Below are 27,794 nucleotides of genomic sequence, written 5' to 3'. Positions count from 1 at the left end.
TCTTCCTGAGGCTGAGCTCCAGAACACAGTTTCCAATGTGGAGAAAAGTAACTGAATGAGCCTGTCTTACACAGGCCTGTGGAAAACTTGATGTCCTTGCTATGGGTCTGCTGGAGTGATGCTTCTCAGCTTAAGTATAGCTGTCAGTGGACAGTGAAGGTGGCTGTCACCAGGCCGAAATCATATCTACTTCTTGAGAGAAATATCTACTTCTTGAGGGAATGAATGTTAAAGTTCTGTGGTTTGTGGTAGGAAAAACTCAATCCAGTCCCTGGACTATCAGAGCTCTTTATGACCACTGTTTGAGAACCATCGCTTCCATCAAAGCAATGGCAGCTGTGGAGATTTTAAAGTCATCAAGAAGAGGTGGAGACTAGTTCCCTCAGCCCTTGAAAAATAAGAGGGAACTTCTTCAACAAATACAATGTGACCAAAAAAAATGACCTTAAGTAATTTCTGAGGTTAGCTTAGAATTGGTTCTGCAGCTTCTGTCTGGCTCTCTCTCTTAGAAAATGCATTTTTTGATGGCTACCCTGAAGCTGCCATGTTAGAGTGACCTCATGAGGAGACCACATAGAAAGAGGACAGGGTCTGAGGACCCCGGTTGAGGCCTTGTAGAGCAAAGATGAGTGTTCCCTGCTGAGTTTGGCCCAAATGGCATCATCATGAACTAAACAGATGATCATCGCTTATTGATGCAACATGTTTGTCACGCAGCAACAGATAATCTTAGCAATAGCCAATATCATACATGGCAGATTGGAATGTCTTAGTCTCCAGTAATTAACAGAGACAAATTCTGCATCTGGCATTTACATTCAAATAACTATGTATACAATGCAACAAACACAGGAGTCACTTCATAGAATGTTATTAAATGAACTGATGAATGAATGGGTGAATAATCTTAGGGTGATCTCTTTCAGAAGAAAAACACTTGAAGTCTATAAGTCTACATTCCTCTTCCAACCATGGGGTGAGGTTGTTAAAAAGCCATAGACCCCAAGTTAAAGGAGTAAATGGTTTTCTCATTACCTATAATGACTTGATCACAAAGAAGTCTTATGATAGCTTTGGGCATGGCAATTTAAGAGGAACTAACAAACTCAAGGGTGGTCAGGATGGTGTGCAACCTTAAAAACCTGTTCTATGACAAGTTGAGAGTTATTTATTTAGCCTGGAGTACAGAAGGGAAGAAAAAGAAGTTGTTTGAGATCACTGGAGGAGATGACAGGCTTCTTTTCTGTTGCCCACAAGTTGGATTAGAACCAACAGTCCAATGCTATAAAGTAGCAGTTGGCAAACTTTTCTATAATAAGGCAGATAGTAAATATTTGAGGATTCAGAGGCCACATGGCCTCTGTTGTTATTACTCAATTCTGCCTTTGCAGCAGAAATGAAACCGTGGTCAATAAGTAGACAAATGAAATAGTCATGTTCCAATAAAACTTTATTTATAAAAACAGGCAATGAGCTATGTTTTGTTCAAGGATCATAGTCTGCCAGTCCTTGATATAAAAAGGTGGATTTTTCTTCAATATATTCCTAATAAATAAGACTATTAAACTTCAGAACTGCTTTAGAAAAGACTGATATTTTCTTAGTGTGTTTAAAATACACTAAATGAACCAGACTGGGATAGAACAGTCTCAACACATATATCTGGCAAAACACTTCTAAAAATAATATATAAAAAACTTGTATAACTCAACAATAATAAGACATTATCCCTATCCAAATTGGTAAAGGTTTTGGACACTTCATAAAACAAGATATAGAGATGGCAAATAAACATCTGAACATCTATATTACATAATCTGTCATCTGAGAAATGCAAGTTTAAATCACAATAAGTTATCACTGCACTCTCATTAAAAATGACTAAAATGAGAAAGACTGAAAATATCAACTGTCAGTGAGAGTTTTGGTAGGTGACTAAAACTCTCAACATTGCCAGTAGGACTATGTATTAGTCCGTTTTCACACTGCTGTAAAGAAATACTGAGACTGGGTAATTTATAAAGGAAAGAGATTTAATTGACTCACAGTTCTGCATGACTGGGGAGGCCTCAGGAAACTTACAATCATAGTGGCAGGGGAAGCAGGCCTGTCTCACATTGCAGCAGGTGAGAGAGAATGTGTGTGAGCACAGGAAAAATGACCATTTATAAAACCAACAGATCTTGTGAGAATTTACTCACTATCATGAGAAGAGCGTGGGGGAAACCACTTCAACAATCTAATCCCTTCAAATAGGTTCCTCTTTAAACACATGGTCATAATGGAGATTAAAATTTGAGATGATATTTGGGTGGGGACACAGAGACAAACTGTATCACAATATAAAATGCCATAACAACTTGAAAGATATATTTGACAGTTTCTTGTAAAGTTAAACAGTTGCTTATTATAAATCTGCCATTCTACCAGCTATTCTCTTTATTTACCCAAAAGAAGTAAAAATATATGGCCACAAAAACGGCTTGTACACAAATGTTCATAGCAGCTTTATTTGTAACAGCTTTAAACTGGGTAGTCCAAATACCTGTTAACAGACAAATGAATACACAAATTGTGGTATATATGTAAAATTGAATATTGCTCAGCAATGAAAGTAATAAACTATTGCTACTACAATATGAAGAAGTTTCAAAATGTGTTGAGAAAAAGTAGTCAGAAGCAAAATACATATTTAGGGGTATCGTGCACATGAAATCCTGGAACAGGAAAAATTAATCTATAATAACATTTAAGATTTGTGCAAAGCAGCTTAGAGATTGTCTGGGGCTGAGGCTGGAACAGATTGACTTGAAAAGGTCAGAAAGGAAGTTTCTGGTGTCAAAGAAATTTTTTTTTTTAAATGGATGAGAGGTTTCCATGTTGCCCAGGTGGGCCTCAAATGCGTAGCCTCGCCTCTTCAAGCATCAGGACAACTGGCCTGAACCACTGTGGCTCCCAAAGAAGTGTTTTATATTGTGACTTTGATGGTGGTTACCTGATGCAATCAAACAGATAAATTAGCCAAAACTCATCAACTGTGTATAAGTGTATTTTATTGTATGCAGATTTTGTCACAATAAAATTGATTTTTAAAAGGCTAAATGGCAAGCCATTGGGGATACAGTACTAATAATAATGATATTAATAGTTAATATTTATTGCATGCTTACATTGTACCAGATGTTGGGCCAGGTGCTTTGAGAGCTGATGCTCATTTAATTCTATAGCTATCTTTAAAGTAACAGTGGTATTTTCTCCATGCTACAGATGGAAAACCCAAGCCTCAGAGAGATTTAATAATTTTCTCAAGGCCATGCTCTAGTTATTTGCAGAGGTGGGGTTTTAAATCGGATTTATCAGAGACTCAGATTCTAGGCTCATTAGTTAGAAGGCTGAACCATGTAACTCCAAAAGTTCTTTCTAATTTAAGATTCTAGAAATATTTGTAAGCATCTGTTGTCTGATGTTAGACCAGCAGATAAGAATCATGTAGTCTGTTGCCTAACTTAAACATATTTTTTAGTTACTGGGGAGTAGCACCACTGCTGGCCAGTCAAAATGACCACTTGATTTATTGGAGAGATCTTCTGAAACATCATTTGGAGCATGTGATTGCCAACTCTCAGGCTGAAAAACAAAATGTGGTTGTGTTTACCATTAGAACTCATCATCTTGCTGTGACCTCACAGAACATTTATGAGTAGACCTGGTGTGATGTTGTTATAATGGTATCTGTGTTATCTAAAAATAATTCAGAAAGCTCCACGTGTCTCCTATTCCTGGACCCAGGCTAAAGAAGCAGCAGCTACTTGCACAGCTGCGTGTAGGAGTAGGAGAGTCTCCTTTGTCCTTTCCTCAGAGGTTGACCAACCAGTCTCATCTCCTTACTTTCTTGATTTGCTGGTTCTTAAGAGAAAATTCCTTTCTGAGTTTACTGGTTTTTAAGGGAAAAATCCATGCCTCGGTTAGACCTGGAGGTCAAACTGTAGGTCCTCAGGAGGATTAAGATATTAGCCTTCAGCATTTCTGAACTTTTAGGGAATTTAAGCATCTAAATATTATTTTGCACAACATTAACCTGTAGTATTAGTAATCTTTTGTGATCTTGATGGGATCAGGAAATTATTTTGAAATGGGGATTTATTCTCTGATGAAGGGGTATGTTCTGTGACAAATCTCACTCCCGTGTCAGCTGCAGCATTCTCTGACCACATCACTTTGTGAATATCAAACAGGAAAAATGAAGAGGCCTGGCACTGAATGGAATAGCCATTCCCATAGACTGTTCAGCTTTCTGCTATGTAGGAGGAATCCATAGGCTAGATGATTGAACCCTGCTTTGAGAAAGCCAGTTATATTGTCTGCTATATTGGTTAAGTCAAGCTTCTGTAAAATTTATTTTGCCACTGGTTGCATAATGTATCTTAAAGACAGTGAATAATCTGAGGTTCACCGGAGTAGATAATTCTCTAGAACTTGAGTAAGTAAAGAGGCAATTTGACAGGTATATAACAAATAATGTTGTACTATTGATTACACTTCTGAACAACAACAACAACAAGATCATGTTTTCTCCTGGACCCAATGAACCAGTCCTATCTCTCTCTCTATCATTTATCTGGAGTTGTCATTAGAGAGGAAAAAAATGGCAAGTTGATTTCAATTTCATTTTTAAAAGTTCAAATTTGCTTTTCTACTGTCTTCTCACCTCCACTCCCAAACCCTGCCTGAAAGATTTATTGTCAAGATTCTGGAATGCTTAGAGTCCTGACTGAGCAGGTTCTAGTGGGATAGACTCCTGGAAAGGATCTCTTAAGGGCCTCAGAAAAACTCCCAGTATGTAGCCCAAAGAACATGGCCTGCCTCAATCACAGCAGAGGTCCTGGCTCTGCATGACCACAAGAAAAGCCACAGATTCAGAGACTTAGAAGGACCCTTAGCAATGGGGGGGAAGGGGGGAGCTAAGACCAAATTCTGTAGATGGGAGACTTGTGGCAGAGATAGGCCATGTAACTTGCTCAAGGTCACACAGGAATGTAGGAGCAAGAGCCAGGACAGGAACTGAGATCTCCATATTTTGGAAGGCACTCGTTTTTTCCTACAAAAAGGTTCTTACTCTTCTTTTGTGTGTCCTGTTCACTGTCAAAGCTATTTTACATTTTCTTGATCTGTTCAGTTTTGCATTCTCCTTGGTTTCTTGGGTCAAACATGTCAAGCTGTGGTGTTACATCTCATATTGTCACCATGGACATGAAAGTCAATTTGGTGCTTAGAAATTATTAAGTCTTGGGCAAATCCCTTGAATTCTTCAAGCATTGTAAACTAAGCAATAAACTGAGGAATTTGCCCAAGACTTAGTTTATAAAATAAGGCTGGATAATCCTAAACACTCAGTAAATCAGTTTAAAGATTAGAGAAATATATGTTACATTCCAAACAGAACATCTAGCATGCAGTATGTGCTCTGTAACAGGTTGGCAAACTTCTTCCATAAAAGCTCAAAGTAAACATTTTACATTTTGCTAGCCATTGGGTCTCTATCACCACTGTTTAATTCTCCTATTATAGCAGGAAAGTATTCATAGACAATGTGGAACCGATAAGTAGGGCTGTGTTCCAGTAAAACTTTATTTACAAAAACAAGTGGCGGGCCGGACTTAGCCCATGCGCCTTTGTTTTCAGACTCCTACTCTACATTGCAGCCACTCAATAATTATTGATGTGATTATGATAGAAATGGATATGTACAGCATATGATGACAAGTTTCCTTCAGATTCCTTCTGAAAAATTGATTATGTATTTTTCCTGGAGAAGTAAGCTGTTCATTGAGTCATTAAACCGCTTATTGTATGTTTTTGAACAGAGCATCGTGTTGCAGCCATACAGATTTGTAATGCAGTGATATATCCAGGCATGCTGAGAAATGTTCTAATTCTAGCACTGCCACTCATGCTCTTTGCCATCTTAGGTGCATCTATTTTCATCTCAGGGCCTTGGTTTCCCTCCCTGCAAAATAAGAGATAAGAATTATTGTCTTTCAGTCTCATTCAACTCTAAAATATCGTAAGTCTGTGATGCAAATTTTTCATGATGAACCTATTTGGAGTGAAAGTCTCATGGACTCTAAAGAGAAAAGACACATATCCTTAAGTCTTGGAGATTTAATTATCCTATCTACTTGTGAATGTGGAAGGGGCAGGAGGGAAGGCGCTCAGAATACCAACACTGTTTGTTTTTATATCACTTTACACTTTATTTTAAATACAATCCAAATCTACTGGCTTGAATAAATCAATACTCAACTAAATACTTCTTAAATTGTCAAATAACATTTTCTTTAATTCGCTAACACATGCCAATCACATACAAAGAATAGTGTTGGGTGTTAAGGGAAAAATCAAGACTGAAGAGTCCCCACCTTCGTCCTCAAGAGGCTTTTCTTCTCATGGGAGAAGTAGACAACTGACTGTAAAATAAAACCACGTGGGACATAGTCAGTAGGACAATCTCAATAACTTCTAATAGAACAATCACAATAACCAGCATCCTTGAGTGCATATTATGAGCAAGATACTGCTCTAAGCCCATCTCCTAATCTCCTTTGATTCTAATAACGGGTCTATGAGCTAGATGCTCCATTTGTCAGATGAGAAAATTGAGGCACAGACAATGAGTGGCAGAACTGGGATATGAACCCAAGAACCTGGCTCTAAAACTCTTGCTTTTAATCACACTGCTATATTGTTCCGCAAGGAGTCCATGCTTCATGACACGGGAGTGAGGCAGAAAGAGACATGTTCCATCAGAGAGGGAAGATGGGATAGAGTAAACTTTAAAGGATGAGGATGAGAGAGAGAACATTTTTCCTACCACGTAGCAACATTCACTTTGTCATTATTAGGAAAACTGAGCAGAGATGTAATACAGGGTGTCTACATTTTTACAGAAAAATAACTAGAGCTAGAACTGGAGCCCAGATAGCTTGCCTCTTCTTCAAAGCTTTCCCTATTTGTGATCTCATTTGAGTAACATGTCAAGACTTTTGACCCACTTGAAATCTATTTATACTATTGATCCTTTTACATTTTCTAGATAGTGACTCTTTTTAAAATGTAAGTAGAAATATTACAAAAGAAAAATTAATTGTAATGACTTTTAATGGAAAACAGGTACCAATTGTTATAATTATTTAAAATGCACTTCTAAACTTTACAACAGAAACATAAAATTTATCCGTGTACCACTCAGAAGCATCTCCCCATGTGTCATGGCACTTGAGGTGCTGCCCAGGGCTTCCTCCAGACCTGACTTGTCAAGTGTGGGCTTTGAAGAGTTGCTGCAAGTTTTCTACACCATGCTCCATCCTCCTTCATTAACCAAATGCAAATGAATCACACTCCGACCCTTATGAGAAAACATGAAACTTCTGTCCTTATTTTTTCCTCTTGATGCACAAAAATTAGATCAGAAGCAGCCTTGGGGAAAGGAGAGAATCAACTAATTTTTTATTCACACACCCAGTGTCTGCAGCATTTTTTGACCACCCTTAAGGGTGCAGACTATTACAGTGAGACATAAATGCAAACATGATCCTCAGGGATTATATCTGAAGCTAAATTTGGGGTTACAACCCCGAGGAACAAGGCTCATGGTGATGTTGCCAACAACAATCTCAGCTGAGTAGTGTGGGTGTCGGGCTTGCTGTCAAACACCACTCATGTAGCTGCATTTTTTTTCCCACAGCCACTCTGTGTGGGTGGACAGGCTTTTCAAATTCCCCATTTTACAGATGAAGTTCAGTGAAGTTAAGCCGTTTGCTCAGGGTCACGCATTTTGAAAGGAGAACACATAAAATGAAGAGGATGTGGGGGCTAGGGGCATGTTTTTCTTTGATTTTGCAATGGCAGGTGAGCAAAGGGAGGGGTCTGAGAGTCATATGGGAGGTAGCCCTGAAACCCAGCTTACTCTTGTGTCTGCCAGTAGAAGGTGGGGAGTGCCTCTCAGTGAACGCTGATTTATGTGTAAGCAACAGAGTCAAGGGGAAAAAAAGGAAGCCTGGTTTCTAATTTTATCTTCTGTGGCACTTTACCAAAAAGTCCCTCAAGGTGGCCGGACGCTGGAAGCCCTCAAGGGGCGAAGCTCTAGAGCAGCATGCAAAGGCCTGCGCAGGTGAGAGGACACTGGGAGGTGACCCACCATGTGACCGTCCACCTGGGCCTCTTCCTCTCAGTAGCTGTGAAAACTTCTTGCCTGCTGCTCATTTGCATACTGGATACACATATGGGGTTGTTTTATTTACCTACGCAAGGAGGATGACTGCTTTAGAAAAAGATGAGATGAGAAGCTTTGAATTTCCAAATCTCTCTTTCTATTTCTCCTGTCCCTCCCACTCCTACCCTCTCTCTTTTACCCTCTCTTGTCTTTCCCTCCTTATTGTCCTTATAAATTAGCACTTTGTTTAAGTGACAAGATCATTTTCTTCCAGTGAATGGTTACCAGTGGGTGTTTGTCTCTTTGAGAGGTTTATTCCAGAAGCATTTATAGCTATGGGGCATATAAGTATCCTCAGCTTCTATTTCTTTCATGATTGAGAAATATTTGGAAGTTTAGGAAGTATACTTAGATTGGTTCTGCTTTGCTAGTTATCTAGAATTTCTTAAGAGAGGCTTTCTCAATTTTGTGTGATGTGCTTGCTGTACCCTGGGCTAGATACCCAGAATCAAGAGCTGGAGAAGATCTGGTCTCTGCTTTGAATCCATTCAGACTTTGCTGATGTACAGCTTAGAAGTTACAGTTACAGAAGAGGTACAAAAAAGAGTCTATGGAGAACAGAGCTTTAGGAAATGTATGAACTCCATGAGACACTTACTGTAAAATTTTATTTACAAGTGCATATCTCTGGGAAGATGGTTTATAATGTTCACTGGATTCTTAAAGTGTTTATAAATTAAAAAAAATTAAACTATGGCCTTTGCAGTCACAGCAAAAATTTTATATAACTTACCCCTGGTTATTTACAAATAGGAGCTTCTCTTTCTTATCTCTGGCTCAGAGCCATGGGTTTTCTGCACTGGGACCTGGTCAACTCACCTTAAAGTTTATCTTCTGAGAGTAAACCTCCTACAGCCAGGTCAATGTTTTGTCATATCCTTATTCCCAGGACAGGGCCTTGTACTGTTACGTTTTTACATTTCTTATTGCACTTAGCTCTGTATTTTTCCGGAGACAGGAGCTCCGTAAAAAGTGGTTTGATTAATTATGTTATTGTCACCCAATTATCTACACAGACCCTTGTATGTCCCCAGTTTTACCTCATCTCTGGTCACGGTAAGATATTCTGATCTCTCCCAAGCCAGGGAGAGAATAAAGAACATTCCTTCATTGGGGCGTGTGCACACACACACACATACTTACTATGGAAGTTCTAATGCTTTGTTATTTAACTATCATGCAGAGAGAGGTGTTTGGACACCATATTAATAATAGCTCTTAGTGTGGATATGGCGCATTCCATTTTGAAAGGCATTTATAAACATTGCAAGATGAAAGCTTGCACCACTCATCTTGGGACAACAGAATGTTAATCACCACCATGCCTGTTCCTTGGAGTGGGTCACAGAATCTGAGAGCTAAAAGGGATGTCAGAGTTCACTAGAGCAACTATTGGTTTCTTCATAAATCTCCTTCCTTTGGAGCACACCAGGGACAGTGAGGTATTCCCTACAATCTCTTTCTTCCGTCCAAGCAAACTCTGCCATCCTGCAATTTTTTATTTGATTTCTATATCAATTTTCTAATTGATCCTGCAGATCTATTTGTCGATCTGTCTATTAATCCATTCTCTTCTTCCTCCGTTCTTTCTTCCTTCTTTCCTTTTTTTATTTCTTCTTCTCTTCCTCTCTCCTGTTCTCCTTCCTCCTCTCTCATTCTCCCAGCAGAGCCCTGTTGAAATTGCAATACATGAACAAAATGTTAAGCTGCTAAATTTGGAGTGGATTGCTACATTCAGTAGATACTATAACACCTGGGCAGACTGAGAGGTATGATCACCTTATGTGTGGTAATATTTCAGGCAGTGTAGCATCCTGCCACCTTCAGGTTGCTCCTAGCCGCAGTTCTCTGTTTGCTGCAGTTCTCTGATTTACAAGCACTCTGGACTTCAGTTCCATGCCTTTGCTTCTCTCAGTTGGCACAGCACCTTCAGATGTTACTCTTGAAACTGCTGTTCTGCCTGAGGTAAGTGTATTCTTCTCTCTAATGCACTGATATTGAGAATCCTGACCAAGCTGTCTTTTCTTTTTTTTTTCTATTATAATAGTTAAAACAAAGTGAATGTTTATAAATGCCTACTATTTCTCAGGTACTGTGATAAGTACTTTCATGTGTATAACCTTCATCAAAATCCAATGTGGCAGGTAACATTTGTTATTGCACCTGTAGATTAGGAAGCAAAGGCCCAGACAGATTTAGTAGCTTGTCTAATGCCTCACAGCTAAGAAGCAATAGAACTAGGATTTGAACCCAGGTCTGTCTGAATCTATAACACACATTATTAATAATAATATGGTGTTAATTAGTATGCTGTGTTGATGGTGTACAATGGGTATTTAATCATTAGGATGCATTCCCTTCCACTATTTAAAACCAACCATCCCTTCCATTATTGTTTTCCAATTAGTAACCTTCTTTTTTTTAGACTCTATCTACAAAATAACTATATTTATAAAATAATAGTTATTTTTTCCAGTTTCATATTAGCTACAGAAATCTATCTGTTAAGAATAGCAAAATAACCACTATTTTACTAGCATTTGCATAGTGCAGTGGTTTTTATACATATTATTTCACTGACTCTTCAAGAGCCCGTGGAGGTTGGTATTACCATCTCCATTTTACAAATGAGGAAGCAGAGTCCTGGTGGAACTAAACTCCTCACAATCACACTGATACTAAGAAACAGAGCTGGAATTAATACTCTGCTTGACTCCAATAAGTCTGCTCTTTCGAGCTAATGCCTTCTTATGGCTGGTGGTTATGAAATGATCAATGCTCCCAAACTGAGCTATCATGATTTCAGGGAAAAAAAGGACAAAGATTTTAAAAATTTTTAATTAATCTATGCAGCTGCATCATGAATAACTGTATTATTTGCAAGGACCTCAGGTCTATTACACTAGATCCAGTTAATTGCACTAAGATTATCTACAGAAGAGATATTAGTGGCATCATTGCCAAACTTTGCATTCAGATTTAACACAGTGTTTACATAACATGGTTCTGTAATAATAGCAATAATAATATTAAAAATACAATAATACTTATGGAGAACCACCATGTGCCTAGTTTTGTGGTAAGTATATACATTTTCTTCTTCAAATACTCCACCAAAAATCTGTAATCTTTATTTTACAGGAGTTCTAGTTTCTTCAAAGATAAGTAAAATATACAAGGTAGTGTTAATATGGGAATTAGGTGCACATCTCTCTGACCCCAAAGCCTGGGGTCAGAAAAAAATCACCTAATTTGAAATAAGCATGAAGAATTTCTAGGCATCTTAACAAGTGAATCGTATGCCCAGAGACAAAGGAAGACATTCGAGGACGCAGAGGTAGGAATAAGGGTGAGAGGCATAGATGAGTTTCCACAAATCCCAAACCGAAATCGTAAAGGCCATTCCCTTCCAAATCTTAGATTCAGAGAAGCAGTTACTCTAGATGGTTGGTACTCATCTTTCTCACTTAATTGGAAACTTCCTGAGAACAAACTGCTTGAAGACATTCCGTAAGCCCTGGGAACAGTGTACGGCATATAATAGCGGCTTAATAAATTTCTTCTGAGTTAGTGTGGACTTATGGGAGGGGAGACTGGAGATGTTATTTTCACGGAATGTGGAAAGGCAGAGCTCATGGACACAAATAAAAAGTTTTTGTGATAGGAGAAGAAGTTGAGATTGAAGGGCAGGTGAGATAAAGACAGCCCTTGGGCTCCTTCCTGCTTTGCCAGTGATTAGCTGTGTGGTTCTGAGTGAGCCCATTTTCCCTCTCTGACCGGCGTTTCCACAGAGGATGACGTTAGCTGCTTATCTTTACAAGAGGGTTGTTACGAACACCCTAAGGCAGAGCATATGTGTAACTATGGCAGATAATAAAATGATATAAATACAACAGCAGTGACGTCAACCACATCAATGATAAAGAAGGCTTCCTGTGTTGATTACCTACCTGGCATTTTCGTACCTTGTCCTCACAACTACCCCGTGGGTTATTATCGCTGCAGCTTACAGATTGGGAAACTTCGAGATATTATCATTGTTAATTACATAATTATTTCACACACACAAAAAGTCCTGACATTTGGTCAGTTTTCTGGGAGGTGGCAGAGTAAGAGAGTTGGGGAACCAGTGACAACACCTTGTTGGCCAAAGCAGACCTTCTGATTAAGTCTAATTCAGATTGTGCTGGGAACATCTGTGCCGAACTGGATTCACAAGGAGTTCTTGAAAAGCAGAACTTGCTCTTTGAATCCAACATTTTGCACAGCTCCTGGTTCAGGGAAATGTCCAGGTCTTTCTGGAATGGGCCCACTAGGGAAGCCTGGATTGAATTAAACTGCTCATTCTGGTGCCAGCTGGCTACAGGCTTTGGCTAACTCCATTACCTCATCTTCTTTGCCGTCTTGTCTTGAAGAAACAAAGATAATGACACTTTCTCAAGGCTGGGACTGGGTAGGCCTTGGCTTGTGAGTGTTTGTAAATGGCTTTGAAGATGGCAAATGTTATTTAAGTGCTAAGTATTAATACTTATTGTGACTTAAACACTGTTTCTCCTTCCCATTGTCAGCCTACAAAACAATAAAGAACAAGGGAGAAGAGCCTCTGAAGTATCCAAGCATCTATAAATTAGGTAACTTTGGCCTGAGCTCTGTGATGGTATCTGCAAACCTAGCATTAGCTTTGCAGCATTTTCGTGTGGGCAGGTGGTTGCTTAACTTGCACTTTAACATGCCAGCAGCAGGTCCTGGCATAGGTTGGGCACACACTGGTAATGCAAGTGCTCTTTGGTTAGACCTGGATTGCTGAGATCAGGCTTTCCTGTGTTCTCTTTGTGATTCAAATGAGGTTCTGGCGGAGCCTCTTGTCCTTTCATCATTAACACTTAAGGGAAGGGAATTAACATTCATTGAGCCCTTCTGTGTGCCGGGAACTTTTATGAACATGATCTCATTTATTCTCACAATAATCTGCTGAAATAGATCTGAATGTGAGAAAACTGAGGCACATGGCAGTTAAATAATTTGTCCCTAATCATGTAACTATTAGGGGGCTGAACTAGGATTGGAAGCCAGGATTGTGTGGCTCCAAAGGCCTCACTGTCTTACTACATTAAATTGTAGGCAACATAGCGTACTCTACCTCTCTACCCCAATTGCTTGGTAAACTTCACTCCATCTGCTGCTAAAATCTCTTCTGTCTTTCATTGCTTTCAAATAGAATAGAGATCACAGCCCTAATATGGCCCTGCACAGTCAGACCCTGGATCCCCTTCCAGCTTTATTCTACCTCATACTCCATTTCAATTCCTTGAACATGCCAAGACCTCTAACCTCTGGACTTTGGCATAAACTGCCTGCAAAATTTTATCTTCTAACTTCTACTAAATGTAGCTAACTTCTGCTAAACTTTCACACATCATTTCTTTGGGGAAGATGTGTTCTCTGAAACTCCACATTTATAGGTCCCTATGGTCCTTGGACCAGCAACGCCAACATCACCAGAGAACTTTTATAAAAAAATCCAAATTCACAGGCCCCACCTGGACCTTCTGAACCAGAAACTCTGGGCATGTGACCCAGCTCTCCAGGTGATTCTTTGCTTGCTTAAGTTTGGAAATTTACCATGGTTTCTTAATCTTGACATGATTAACAGATAATTCTTTGTTGTCAGTAGTTGAGGAGTGGGGGCCTGTCCTGTAGCTCCCCCACCCCCAAACCTCCAAAAATCCTACATGATAGAATGTTTAGCAGCCTCTTAGCCTCTAACTTCTCAATGTCAGTAGCACTCCCATTCATTTCTCCAACTTCCCTCATGTAACAACCAGCAATGTCTTGAGACATTGCCTAATGTCTCTGGGGGGACAAAATTGCTCCTAGTGGAAAGTCACTGCCTTAAAGTATGTCTTCCTGTGAGACACTCCTGCAGCACCCTGAACAGTTGAGGTGATGACTTAATAACTGACTGGAATAATTTGTTTAAGGCACGTCTCCATGGACACATTTTTAGTAGCTAATACACTGCCCGACACCCAGTGGGTTCTCAAGAAATATCGTTGCACTAACGAAGTGACATAACAGCTCTGTGTTGCACCTTCTCTAAACCAACACTGGATCCAAATTTTTGAGATGAGTCAGGAATTGGGGCTGGAGTGGGATCACAGGCAAACAGGATCCATGAGCTGCTTCCCAATCTGAAGGTAGGTGTTCCTCTATCAGAACTCCAGGGACAGAGAGGCTATTGCATCTCCAGCTGGATTGGACCTAGATCACTTCTTTTAAAATGTGGTGGCAGAGAATATGATTAAATGCAGGAGAGGAAAAAAATATTCTTTTAGAATGGTGCAGGAGGTCTTGACTAAAGATAGGCTGGGTGCCACTGGCACTGAAAGAGAAACAAAACCGCAAGCTGCCCGCAAGAGCAATAAAGAGGTTGTTAATAAAAAGAGACTTGACTCAGCGTGCCTTGCAGTGGCTTCAGTCTGCTTGCCAGGGGGACATTCAAATTAAAGAGGAAGGGAAAAGGCAAATTCTGATCCTTTTGCCACCCCAGATTTCCTCACACTGAGAAATTGTTTCTAGAAGAAGGTAAAAGAGAGCTGAAGAGTTGAGGAAGAATGCAATTCTTGTTGGCATCCTTTTTCTAATTTGATCTTCAATCAACATCATTATTGTAGCTATGTGTTGTGTGGCTGTGGATGTGGAAGACTTGATTGTGGGGCTTATGGAGGTTCTTCTAATTATTGGAAGTTTGCCCCTTGTAAGGGCTCTGATATGATTTGGCTGTGTCCCCACCCAAATCTCGAATTGTAGCTCCCATAATTCCCAGGTGTCATGGGAGGGACCTGGTGGCAGTTAATTGAATCATGGGCGTGAGTCTTTCCCATGCTGTTGTGGTGAAAGTGAGTAAGTCTCACGATATCTGATGGTTTTATACATGGGAGTTCCCCTGCACATGCTCTCTCTATCATCTGCTACCACATAAGATGTGTCTTTCCCTTTTTTGCACCTTATGCCATGGTTGTGGAGCTTCCCCAGACATGTGGAACTGGGTGTCCATTAAACCTCTTTTTCTTTATAAAGTACTCAGTCTCAAGTATGTTTTTATTAGTAGCATGAAATGACTAGCCCACACTACCACTGGGAATTAGGGCTCCTGAGTCTTCATAAAAAAACATTGTGGACACATGGCTAGTATCAGGCTTCATCTAACCTAAGTGATCCTTAAGATTATAATACATGCAGTTGACCTGTGAGAAAGTATAGACCTAAGAGGCACTTTTTTTTTCAAATTCATATATATTTATACTCCTTTTCAAGGAATATTTTAATTTTTTTCTTGAAGAAATTTTGAAAAAAGAGGAAAAAGTGTGAAAAATAAACTTATTTTCTTTTTAAACAGTTTTACTTGTATTTCATTTTTTGGTTTTAGTTTTGTTACCAGATTATACTAACAATTATTTCCTGATTTTTTTCACTTAACATTATCTTTTAAGCGTGTCTTCAAGTTATTGCAAAACGATCTCACTTTCAAAGTGATACCTAAATTAAATTTCAACCCATTCTCAAATGTAAAGTCATTTAAATGCCACAGTCTTAGAAACAGAAATACAATATTGTACCATTCAGAAAATACATACTGATATGTTCACTTAAAGCTAAAGCCTGAAGTCCCAATTCTTTTGGCAGAACTCTTAGTCAATTATTATAAGTTTAATAATTCAAAATTTGTAAGAATTTACATATAATTGGAGGTATACATACATGCATATGTATAATTTGAATCATCATTATATTCTAGATGCCAAATTAATTTAACAAATCTCTATAGTTCGTAGTTGTTGTCATAATTACCTCTACAACAAACATTTATGCATAAGATCTTTATTTCCTGAAATTAAGAACATTTCCTTTGAAATGAAGTCAGAAGTTCAATCATTGGCTCAAAGAATCTGAACACATCTAATCTTGATCCAATGTCCAATGAAACTGCTTCCTGAGGATGTAATTTCATTAGCAGTGTTTATCTATTAAATGTACTCTTTTGATATCAGGTGATATTTAAAATATATGGTGGGGAAGACTGTATCTCAGTGTTAGCATTTCTTGCATAATGGGTCAGATTGAAGGGAACAAGAAAGTGTGTGTATTTGGTTTTAGGCAGACATGCATAATATGGGAGCGAAATCCCTTTGTTCCTCACTTCATACCCTATGACATTAAGAATCTCAGTTGGGCTTTAATTAGAGTGAAGGTGTTTTTCTGCCAGAACTATTCCTTCATGCTTACAGTCATAAAATCCATTTTAAAAACTGATAAAAAATAATGCATCTCTTCTCCACTTCCACCCTCAGAATAAGTTCAAATTCCCATGAGAGCTGGATATCTTACTGTAGGAATTAAGAATATTTTGTCACAATGAATATTTTTTCACAGAACCAAATTACTGAATGGGAGTTGTAAAGTGGTTTCAAGTACTGTTGGGTTTCCTTACTCAGAGTTACTTTTTGTCATTGTCATTAGACCAGAGAGGCTGGTTTTAGAAGCCAATTGTAGTTCCCCAGCAAAGAAGTGAGGGGATGTACAACTGATACAGAAAGGGGCCTGTTTCCTTCTTTCCTTCCTTTCTTCTGACTTCCTTTCTTCTTCTCTCCCTCTCTGTCTCCCTCTTTTCCTTTCTTCCTTATTTTTTCCTTTCCACCCTCCCTCCCTTCTTTTCTTCCTTCTTTTTTTTTCTGTCATGAGGTATCTAGTCTGGGACAGAATATATTATAAATAGTGACTCACTAGGATAATTAATACTATGAAATCTCTATTAATAGCCATGGTTTCTTAACTAGTTAGGGGAAAGTGCAAATTAGTTGACTGATTGAGGAATGAAGCTTTGGGTAAATTACATTTTTAAACTAATCCAAGGATACTTTGAGAATGTTTTTCTCTTTCAATTCTTTCCTCAAACATGCCTTTATTTCCCCTGAAATGTATCTCTTTACTTTCATGTCTTAGGAAGAGAAGTCCTGTGGTGGCAATTAAACGTTCTTGGACAGAAACACTTATAGCATGTTTATGCTGTGCAGGGATTCCCGTGTAGGACCAAAGATGCAGTTAGGAGAGAGTACGCTTCATTTCTCCAGCCTCCAGGGCATGCTCCGGGAAGTGTCATTTTATTGTTATTGGGCTGATTTTTAACATATTTGCATATTGTGGCAGTATACCACACTATTACCTCTTCTTCCTGGGTACACAACCTACATTTCCTAGCCTCCCTTGCATTTAGATGTAATCATGTGACTAAAGCTGACCAGTGGAATATGATCAGAAATGGAAAACAAGGAAGAGCTCCATAAAAACGGGCATGGTGGAAAAAGTGGCAGGACTAACTTGCAGGTCCCCCTCAGAGGGACAGAGCAGCACGTGGAGATCCACGTTGTGAGTTTTCTTCCTCCAAGAACTACCACAGAAACATACCAAGAAGCCAAGAGAATCCCCAGAGGCTTTGAAGGAGGTGGATCACTTCACAGGGTCCCTGGGACAGCCAAGGAACGGACTCTGCTAGCTTTCTCACCTGAGAGGCTTGTAGCCTGGGGCAAGTTCTCAACAAGAACTGGAAATAAAGTTGATGCCATGGTGAGAGTGAGACTGGTCTTTCATACTGCAAGCTGCGTGGGAGCTGGGTGAGGCCCATGACTGCTGGCTTTCCCTCACTTCCCTGGTGAACTGGCTGAAGCAGCAGTGACAGCCATAATCCCCCTGAGAAGTAACTCCATTGACCTAGGAACCACACCCCTACACCCCACAACAGCCACAGCAAGCCTCACCCAAGGAGTGTCTGAGCTCAGACACGCCTAGCCCTGTCCCCACTTGATGGTCTTTTTCTACTCACACTCGTAGCTGAAGACAAAAAAAAGCACAATCTTTGGGAGCTCTATGGCCCTGCCCACCAGCTGAGAAACCTGAATACTTATCCAAAGGTGACCCCAGTGTAAACTTGTATCCTCCCTGATGTGCTCTTGAAGGACCACCTCTTGACTGGAGGCTATCCAACACAAAACCAGCACACTTAACAAAAATACAACCAAGGACCCTCACAGAATACACTTGACTCCCCTGCTACCTCCACTGGAGCCGGTCCTAGGATCCACAGCTTAGAGAACTGAAGACAGATTACAACATAGGACTCTTTGCAGACACTCCCTAGTATTAGCCTGGAGTTCAGTAGCTCCAGTGGGTGGCTTGATCCAGAAGAGGAATAACAGTTACTGCAGTTCAGCTCTGATGAAGCCCTATTTATAGGGGAAAGGGGGGAGCATCACATCAAGGGAGAACGCCCATGAGACAAAAAAATCTGAACAGCAACCCTTGAGTCCCAGATCTTCCTTCTGACATAGTCTACCCAAATAACAAGGAACCAGAAAAATGATTTTGATAATATGAAAAAGCAAGTGAGCCAAACCAAGACAAAATCTCCAGATTGCCAGAAAAAGAATTGAGGTTGATCAATAAGCCAATCAAAGAGCCACCAGAGAAAGGTGCTATTTAATACTACTTACAGAAATAAAAAACATGATACAGATATAAATGGAAAATATCTCCAGTGAAATAGATAGCATAAATAAAAAATTATTACAACTTCTGGATATCAAAGACACACTTAGATCATAAGGTAGACACATAGTCATCAAGTTATGTAAAGTTAAGATGAAGGAAAGAATCTTAAGAACTGTGAGTCAAAAGCATCAGGTAACCTGTAAAGGAAAACCTATCAGATTTCTTAGCAGAAACTCTACCAGCTAGAAGGAATTAGGGTCTTATCTTTAGCCTTCATAAATGAAAAAATTATCAGCCAAGTTCTGTATCAGTGAAACCAAGCTTTATAAATGAAGGAAAAATATAGTCTTCTTTAGACAAACAAATGCTGAGAGAATTCACCACTACCAAGCCAGTGCTACAAGAAATGCTAAAAGGTCTAAATCTTGAAACAAATCCTCAAAATATACCAAAATAGAAGCTACTTAATAAATATCACAGGACCTATAAAATACACTGAAAAAATACACAAGGTATTCAAGCAACAAATGGCACGATGAATAGAATAGTACCTCACATCTCGATATTAACATTGACTGTAAATGGCCTAAACGTTCCATGTAAAAGTTACAGAATGGCAGAATGGATAAGAACTCAACAAAGTATTTGCTATCGTCAAGAGACTCACTTGACACATAGGGACTCACATAAACTTAAGGGAAAGGGGTGAAGAAAGATATTCCATGCAAATGGACACCAAAAACAAGCAGGAGTAGTCATTTTATGTCAGACAAAACAAATTTAAAGAAAGAGCGTTTAAAAAAGATGAAGATGGACACTGTATAATGATAAAATAATTAGTCCAATAAGAAAATATCACAATCCTCAATATATATGAATCTAACAGTGTCACTCTCAAATTTATAAGACAATTACTACTAGACCTAAGAAATGAGATAGACAGCAACACAATACAGTGGGGACTTCAATACTCCACTGAGAGCACTACACAAGTAATCAAGACAGAAAGTCAACAAAAACAATAGACACAAACTATACCTTAGAACAAATGGACTTAGCAGATATTTATAGACCATTCTACCCAGTAACTGCAGAATATACATTCTATTAATCAGCACATGGAACACTTTCTAAGATAGACCATAGGATAGGCCACAAAACAAGTTTCAATATATTTGAGAAATTCAAAATTATATCAAGCACTTTCTCAGACCACAGTGGAATAAAATTGGAAATAAACTCCAAAAGGTACCATCAAAGCCATGCACATAATATGGAAATTAAATAACCTGCTCCTGAATAACAGTTGGGTCAACAATGAAATGAAGATGGAAATTTAAAAAATTCTTTGAACTAAACAATAATAGTGATGCAACCTATCAAAATCTCTGGGATGCAGCAAAAGTTGTGCTAAGGGGAAAGTTCATAGCATTAAATGCCTACATCAAAAAGTCTGATAGATAGCAAATAAACAATCTAAGGTCACATAAGAAACTGGAGAAACAAGAACAAACTAAACCCGAACTCAGCAGAAGGAAGAAAATAACCATGATCAAAGCAGAATTAAATGAAATTGAAACAAACAGAAAATACTAAAGATAGGGCATTAGGAGCTTAACCAAGAAAAGAAGAGAGAAGACCCAAATAAGTTCAATTAGAAATGAAATGGAAGATATTACAACCCATATCACAGAAATACTAAAGATCATTGAAGACTACTATGAACATCTTTATGTGCATCAACTAGAAAACCTCGAGGAGATGGATAAAAAACTGGAAATATACAACCCTTCTAGATTAAACCACGAAGACATAGAAATTCTTAACAGAGCAACAGGCAGTGAGATTGCATTGATAATTTAAAAGTTACCAACAAAAGAAAGTCCAGGACCAGACATCTTCACAGCTGGATTACATCAAACATTCAAGGAAGAATTAATGTCAATCCTATTGATACTATTCTACAAGATAGGGGAAGAGGGAATCCAACCTAAATCATTCTATAAAGTCAGTATCACCCTAATACCAAAACCAGGGAATAATATAACTCAAAAAGAAAACTACAAAGCCATGTCCCTGATGAACATAGATGCAAATCCTCAACAAAATACTAGCCAACAGAATCCAACAGCATGTTAGCAAACTGACACAAGACAGAAAATCAAACACCATATGTTCTCACTCATAGGTGGGTGTTGAACAATGAGAACGCATTGACACAGGGAGGGGAGCATCACACACTGGGGTCTGTCAGGGGGAAATGGGAGGGACAGCAGGGGTGGGGAGTTGGGGAGAGATAGCATGGGGAGAAATGCCAGATACAGGTGATGGGGAGGAAGGCAGCAAATCACACTGCCATGTGTGTACCTATGGAACAATCTTGCATGTTCTTCACATGTATCCCAAAACCTAAAATTCAATTAAAAAAAGATTATCCACCATGATCAAGTAAGTTTCACACCAGGGAAGCAGGGATGATTTAATACCTTCAAGTCTATAAATGTAATACACCATATAAAGAGAATTAAAAGCAAAAATCATATGATCATCTCAATAGATGTAGAAAAAATTTTAACGAAATCCAGCATCCTTTTATGATTAAAACCCTTAGCAAAATCAGCATAGAAGGGAAATACCTTAGGATAATAAAAGCCATCTATAACAAACCCACAGCCAATATTATACTGAACTGGGAAAAGTTGAAAGCATTACCCTTGAGAAGTGGAATAAGACAAGGATACCCACTCTCACCACTCCTCTTCAGTATAGTCCTGTAAGTCCCAGCCAGAGCAATCAGACAAAAGAAAGAAGTAAAGGGCATTCAAGTTGGTAACGAGGAAGTCAAACTGTTGCCGTTTGCTGATGACGTTATTGTAAACCTAGAAAATCCTGAAGAGTCATCAAAAAAACTTCCTATAACTTGCAAATGAATTGAGTAAAGTTTCAGGACACAAAATTAATGTACACAAATGAGTAGCTTTGCTATACACCAACTGGGACCAAGCTGAGAATCAAATCAAGAACTCAACCCCTTTTACAAGAGCTGCAAAAGAGTAAAATACTTAGGAATATACTTAACCAAGGAGATGAAAGACCTCTCTACAAGGAAAACTACAAAACACTGGTGAAAGAAATCATAGACCACACAAACAAATGGAAACACATCCCATGCTCATCATGGATGGGTAAAATTGGTATTGTCAAAAATTACCATACTGCCAAAAGCAAAATCTACATATTCAGTGCAATTCCCATCAAAATACAATCATTCTTCACAGAACTAGTAAAAACAATACTAAAATTTATATGGAACCAAAAAAGAGCCAAAACAAGACTAAGCAAAAAGAACAAATCTAGAGGCATCACATCACCTCACTTCAAACTGTACTGTAAGGCCATAGTCACCAAAACAGCATCATACTGGTATAAAAATAGGTATATAGACCAATGGAACAGAATAGAAAACCCAGAAATAAAGCCTGATACAGTCAGCTGATCTTTAACAAAGCAAACAAAAATATAAAGCAGGGAAAGGACACCCTATTCATCAAATATCGCTGGGATAATTGACAAGGCCCATGTAGAAGAAAGAAGCTGGATCCTCGTTTCTCATGCTATAAAAAAATTAACTCAAGATGGATCAAAGATTTAAATATAAAACATGAAACCATGAATATTCTAGAAGATAACCAGAAAAACCCTTCTAAACTTTGGCTTACGCAAAGACTTTATGACCAAGAACCCAAAAAAATACATAAAAAAATGCTCAACATCACTAATTATCAGGGAAATGCAAATTAAAACAACAATGAGATACCACCTTACTCCTGCAAGAAAGGCCATAATTTAAAAAATCAAAATATAATAGATATTGGTGGGGTTGTGCTGAAAAGGGAACACTTTTACACTGTTGGTGGGAATGTAAACTAGTACAACCACTATGGAAAATAGTGTGGTGATTCCTTAAAGAAATAAAAGTAGATCTACCATTTGATCCAGCAATCCTAATTCTGAGTATCTACACAGAGCAAAAGAAGTCATTATAAGATAGTTGCCGACACATGTTTATAGCAGCACAATTCACAATTGCAAAAATATGGAACCAGCCCAAATTCCCATTAATCGAGTGGATAAAGAAAAAAAATACACACACACACACACACACACACACACACACACACACACACCTTGGAATATTACTCAGCCATAAAAAGGAATGAAATAATGGCATTCAGTGCAACCTGGTTGGAGTTGGAGACCATTATTCTAAGTGAAGTAACTCATAATGGTAAACCAAATATTGTATGTTTTCACTCATAAGTGGGAGATAAGCTAAGAAGACTCAAAGGCATAAGAATGATACAATGGAGTTTGAGGACTCTGGTGGTGGGGGGAAGGATGAGGGATAAAAGACTACACAATGAGTACAGTGTACATTGCATGGGTGATGGGTGTATCAAAATATCAGAAATCACCACTAAAGAACTTATTCATGTAATCAAACACCACCTGTTCCCCTAAAAACTTATTGAAATAGGCTGGGCATGGTGGCTCATGCCTGTAATCCCAGCACTTTGGGAGGCCAAGGCGGGCGGATCACAAGGTCAGGAGATGGAGACCATCCTGGCCAACATGGTGTAACCCCGTCTCTACTAAAAATACAAAAAAAAATTAGCTGGGCATGGTGGCGCGCACCTGTAATCCCAGCTATTCAGGAGGCTGAGGCAGGAGAATTGCTTGAACCCAGGAGGCGGAGGTTGCAGTGAGCTGAGATTGTGCCACTGCACTCCAATCTGGCGCCTGGTGACGGAGTGAGACTCTGTCTCAAAAAAAAAAAAAAACCTTATTGAAATAAAAGTAAATATCTTTATGGTAGTGAAGGATATGGAGCAACTAGAATTCTCATACATTGTTAGTGAAAGTGTAAACTGGTATAACTCTTTGGAGAACTGTTTGGCTCTGTTGACTAAGTCTGAATATACACGTGTCCTATGACTCAGCAATTACTCTACCGGAAATGTTCCCAACAGAAATATAAATATACAATCATCAAAATTCATAGTAGCAGTACTTGCTACAAACCCAAACTAGAAACAACTTTAATATACATCAGGCAGTAGAATGGATAAATGAAATGTAGTTATATTTCAAAATGAAATACTAACACAGGAGAATGAGTAATCTTCAACTACATGTGACAATAGAAATAAATACTGCAAACACAATGTGTGAGAAAGAAGGCAGAAATAGAAGTGTTTACGTTGTATTATTCAACTTGTAGACAAAATTGTTCTTTGGTGGCAAAAGCCAGGACAGTGCTTACCTTTGTGAGACGTGAACAGAGTAGGAGGAAAAGGGAGGTTTTGGGATGCTGATAATATTTTATTTCTTTATCTTCATGCTAGACACATGGGTGTTCTCAGCTTGTGAAAATGTTTTGAGCTGCAATTTTTTTTCAAGCTCTCTCTGTGTGTGTGTGTGTGCGTGTTGCACATCAATGAAAAAAAATTTAGAAAAAAAATTTTGATCAGAAATGTCCTACTTTCTGTTTTGTTGCTTAAAGATCTCTCATGGTCTCTTCCATGGTCTTTCCTGTCTATCATTTTGGGGCTGACATGGACAAGCCATTAACCTGGGGAACTCCATGCTGAAGGTGATGGAGCCACAAGAGGGAGGACTCAGTTTCTTGGAATCAGAAAAACATCTACTAGCTGATGAACACCACCCATTTTTGATTTTATATTTGCAAACATTTCTATTGTGTTTGGGACGTTATACATTTTCAAAATTTGTTTATAATAGCAACTAATCATACCTTAAGTAATGTTTTTGTTACTTGCTAATACAAGTAAGATTAAAACCTGAATTCCATTTAAATTATGTGTCTGAGGTTTATAATGAGTTTAGCTTCCAGGGAACCAAAGTTTTCTTACAACCAAAAGACAGTTATCTTTCAGATCTTTGAATTAGTCAATGCCAATGCCGGGGAGAAGGTTCCAGATGGTGAGATCAAGGGGTTCTGAGGTTTTTATGATCCCCTCCTACACTTTCCCAGCCAGAGAACTAATGCCTTCATGAAGGAGAGGAACAAAATATCATCATAATTGTGGGCTGTTAGCTTTGTTGAAATGTAAACCCCAATGTTGCACTAAAATCTTATTAGTCATCTAATGCTAGAAACAATTCTGAAAACAGATAAAGTGAATACTGGCCTCTAGGTAACATCTGTGAAACACATTGAGATCCTGGCTAGAATACAGGATCCTGTTGCAGAGGATAAAATAAAAGGATAATCTAAAAGAAGGCACTGCCTGTCAGTAGGGAATTCCCATGGAGAAGACACAAAACTTCTCCTCCGTGTTGTCAATGCACTGAGTTCTCTAGATGCATTGACAGTCCACATTTCAATCACGGCATTTAAGGGTACAGTTTTAGGGGTTGAAATTGTTAATAGAGTCAGTTGACAATTTCTGTCTTCTAGTTCAGGGCTTTGGTTGGGTAGAGAGTGAAAATCCAGGGATTTGGGAAAAAGAAATAGGCCTTGCCACATTTCTCTGAATATACAATTCAACAGAATGATGAATGACATCATGAAATGTACAATGGAAATCCTTCTCCTACGAGTTGTTGCTAAATGCCTCTCTGAGTGTTTGTCTGGGCTGATGAGGTGCTTTCTGCACTGGATAAGTTTCTTCTCTTTTCTTTGTGGCTTCATTCTCTTTTATTTATTTATTTATTTTTTAATTTAAAAAAATTTTCATTTTTAATTCTCTTTTGTGCCTGAAAATATTCATCCCATTCATAAAGATTATTTATAATAAATAAAAATAATAAATAGTATTTGACTGGAAGTTGTATATATTTAACTAGAGCTCATAAATATGCCCTTACATTCTTTTTCCTTCCTATTTCCCATAACTCTTCTGAGCTCTTAATTGAAATATTTGCATATGTACACTTATTTATACTTTATAGATATATTTTTCTATCAAAAGAAGCCTTGACTGGAGACAGGAGGTTTCAATTCAAATCCTGGCTATGACTGGTCAAGTTAATTTGTCATCTGCAGAACAGGAATTACGTTCCCACATACGAGTGGGAACTTATGTTCTCTGTGGGATGTGTGCAAGGTGTGCAGGAAAGGTGAGTCCTCCTTTAATAGAGTGTCTTCCAGGTTCAACATTTCATGATCAAGTGTAACCTGTTTCTTATTTCATCACATTGGTAAATATTCTTTCTCTATTCTTGCCTCCATTCTTCTCTCCTGGAAATAATACAGGTTCATTGTGTATTTTTCTGAAAATAAGAAAGAAGAAGAAGAAAAAGAAGAGACAGAAGAAGAAGGAGGAGAAAAAGGAAAAGAAGAAGATGAGGAAGAGAAAAAAGAAAAAGAAGGGAAGAGGAGAGGGACAGAGAGGTAGAAGAAGGAGAAGGAAGAGAGGAGGAAGAAGAGAAAGAAGAAGAAGGAAGGGGAGGAGAAGGGGGAGGAGGAGGGGGAGGAAGAGGAGGAGGGGGAGGGGAAGGAGGAGGGGGAGGAGAAAGAAGAAGAAGAAAGAAGAAGATGAAGGGGAAATAATTTATAGTCCTACTTCCTAGAGTTTACCCTTACTAATAAGTTGACATATTTTTCTAGAGTTTTTACTAGGTAAGTATATACTTTAAAAAGGAGAGATTATGAAATTCTAATGTGCATCTTGTTTTATAACCTAATTTTTTACATTAATAATTGCCAATATTTTTCCTTGATATTAAATATCCATTCACATTATTTTTAAAGATTGCATAATCTTTTACACTGAGAACAGATTGCAGTTTATATAAATTGTTTCTAAGTTTTATTGTTGTTATTGTTGTTGTTTAAGATACAGGCTGGGCACAGTGGCTCATGCCTCTAATCCCAGCACTTTGGGAGGCCGAGGAGGGCAGATCACAGGGTTAAGAGATGGAGACCAGTCTGGCCAAAGTGGTAAAAACCCGTCTCTACTAAAATGACAAAAATTAGCTGGGCATGGTTGCACGTATCTGTAGTCCAGCTACTCAGGAGGCTCAGGCAGAAGAATCGCTTGAACCCTGGAGGCAGAAGTTGCAGTGAGTCAAGATTGTGCCACTGCACTCCAGCCTGGCGACAGAGTGAGATTCCATCTCAAAAAAAAAAAAAAAAAAAAAAGATACACAAGTATCCACGAACAGTCTTTAGCTAAGGCTAAATCTCTGTAGATTTCTGTGATCATTTCTCTAGGGTATATTCCTAGAAATTACTGGACCAAAAAACATAAATATACTTAAACTCTCTTTCAAAAAATGTTTTGCATGGGCGTGGTGGCTCACATCTGTAATCCCAGCACTTTGGGAAGCCCAGGCTGTTGGATCACCTGAGATCAGGAGTTCAAGACCAGCCTGTCCAACATGGTGAAAACCTGTCTCTACTATTAAAAAAAAAAAAAAAAAAAATGGCTGGGCGCGATGGTTCAAGCCTGTAATCCCAGCACTTTGGGAGGCCGAGGGGGGTGGATCACAAGGTCAAGAGATCGAGACCATCCTGGTCAACATGGTGAAACTCCATCTCTACTAAGAATACAAAAAATTAGCTGGGCATGGTGGCGCGTGCCTGTAATCCCAGCTACTCAGGAGGTTGAGGCAGGAGAATTGCCTGAACCCAGGAGACGGAGGTTGCAGTGAGCCGAGATCGTGCCATTGCACTCCAGCCTGGGCAACAAGAGCGAAACTCCATCTCAAAAAAAAAAAAAAAAAAAAATTAACAGTGCATGGTGCTGGGTGCCTGTAATTTCAGCTACTTGGGAGGCTAAGACAGGATAATTGCTAGAACCTGGGAAGTGGAGGTTGCAATGATCCGAGATCCTGCCACTGAACGTCATCACGGGCAACAAAGAGTGAAACTCCCTTTCAAAAAAAAAAAAAATTAGCTGGGCTTGGTGGCACACACCTGTAGTGTAAGCTACTCTGGAAGCTGAGGCAG

This window comes from Callithrix jacchus, chromosome 16, assembly GCF_049354715.1.
Source record: "Callithrix jacchus isolate 240 chromosome 16, calJac240_pri, whole genome shotgun sequence".
Taxonomy (NCBI): Eukaryota; Metazoa; Chordata; class Mammalia; order Primates; family Cebidae; genus Callithrix; species Callithrix jacchus.
The sequence above is the reverse complement of the archived record's forward strand: the minus strand, read 5'-3'. Positions refer to the sequence as shown.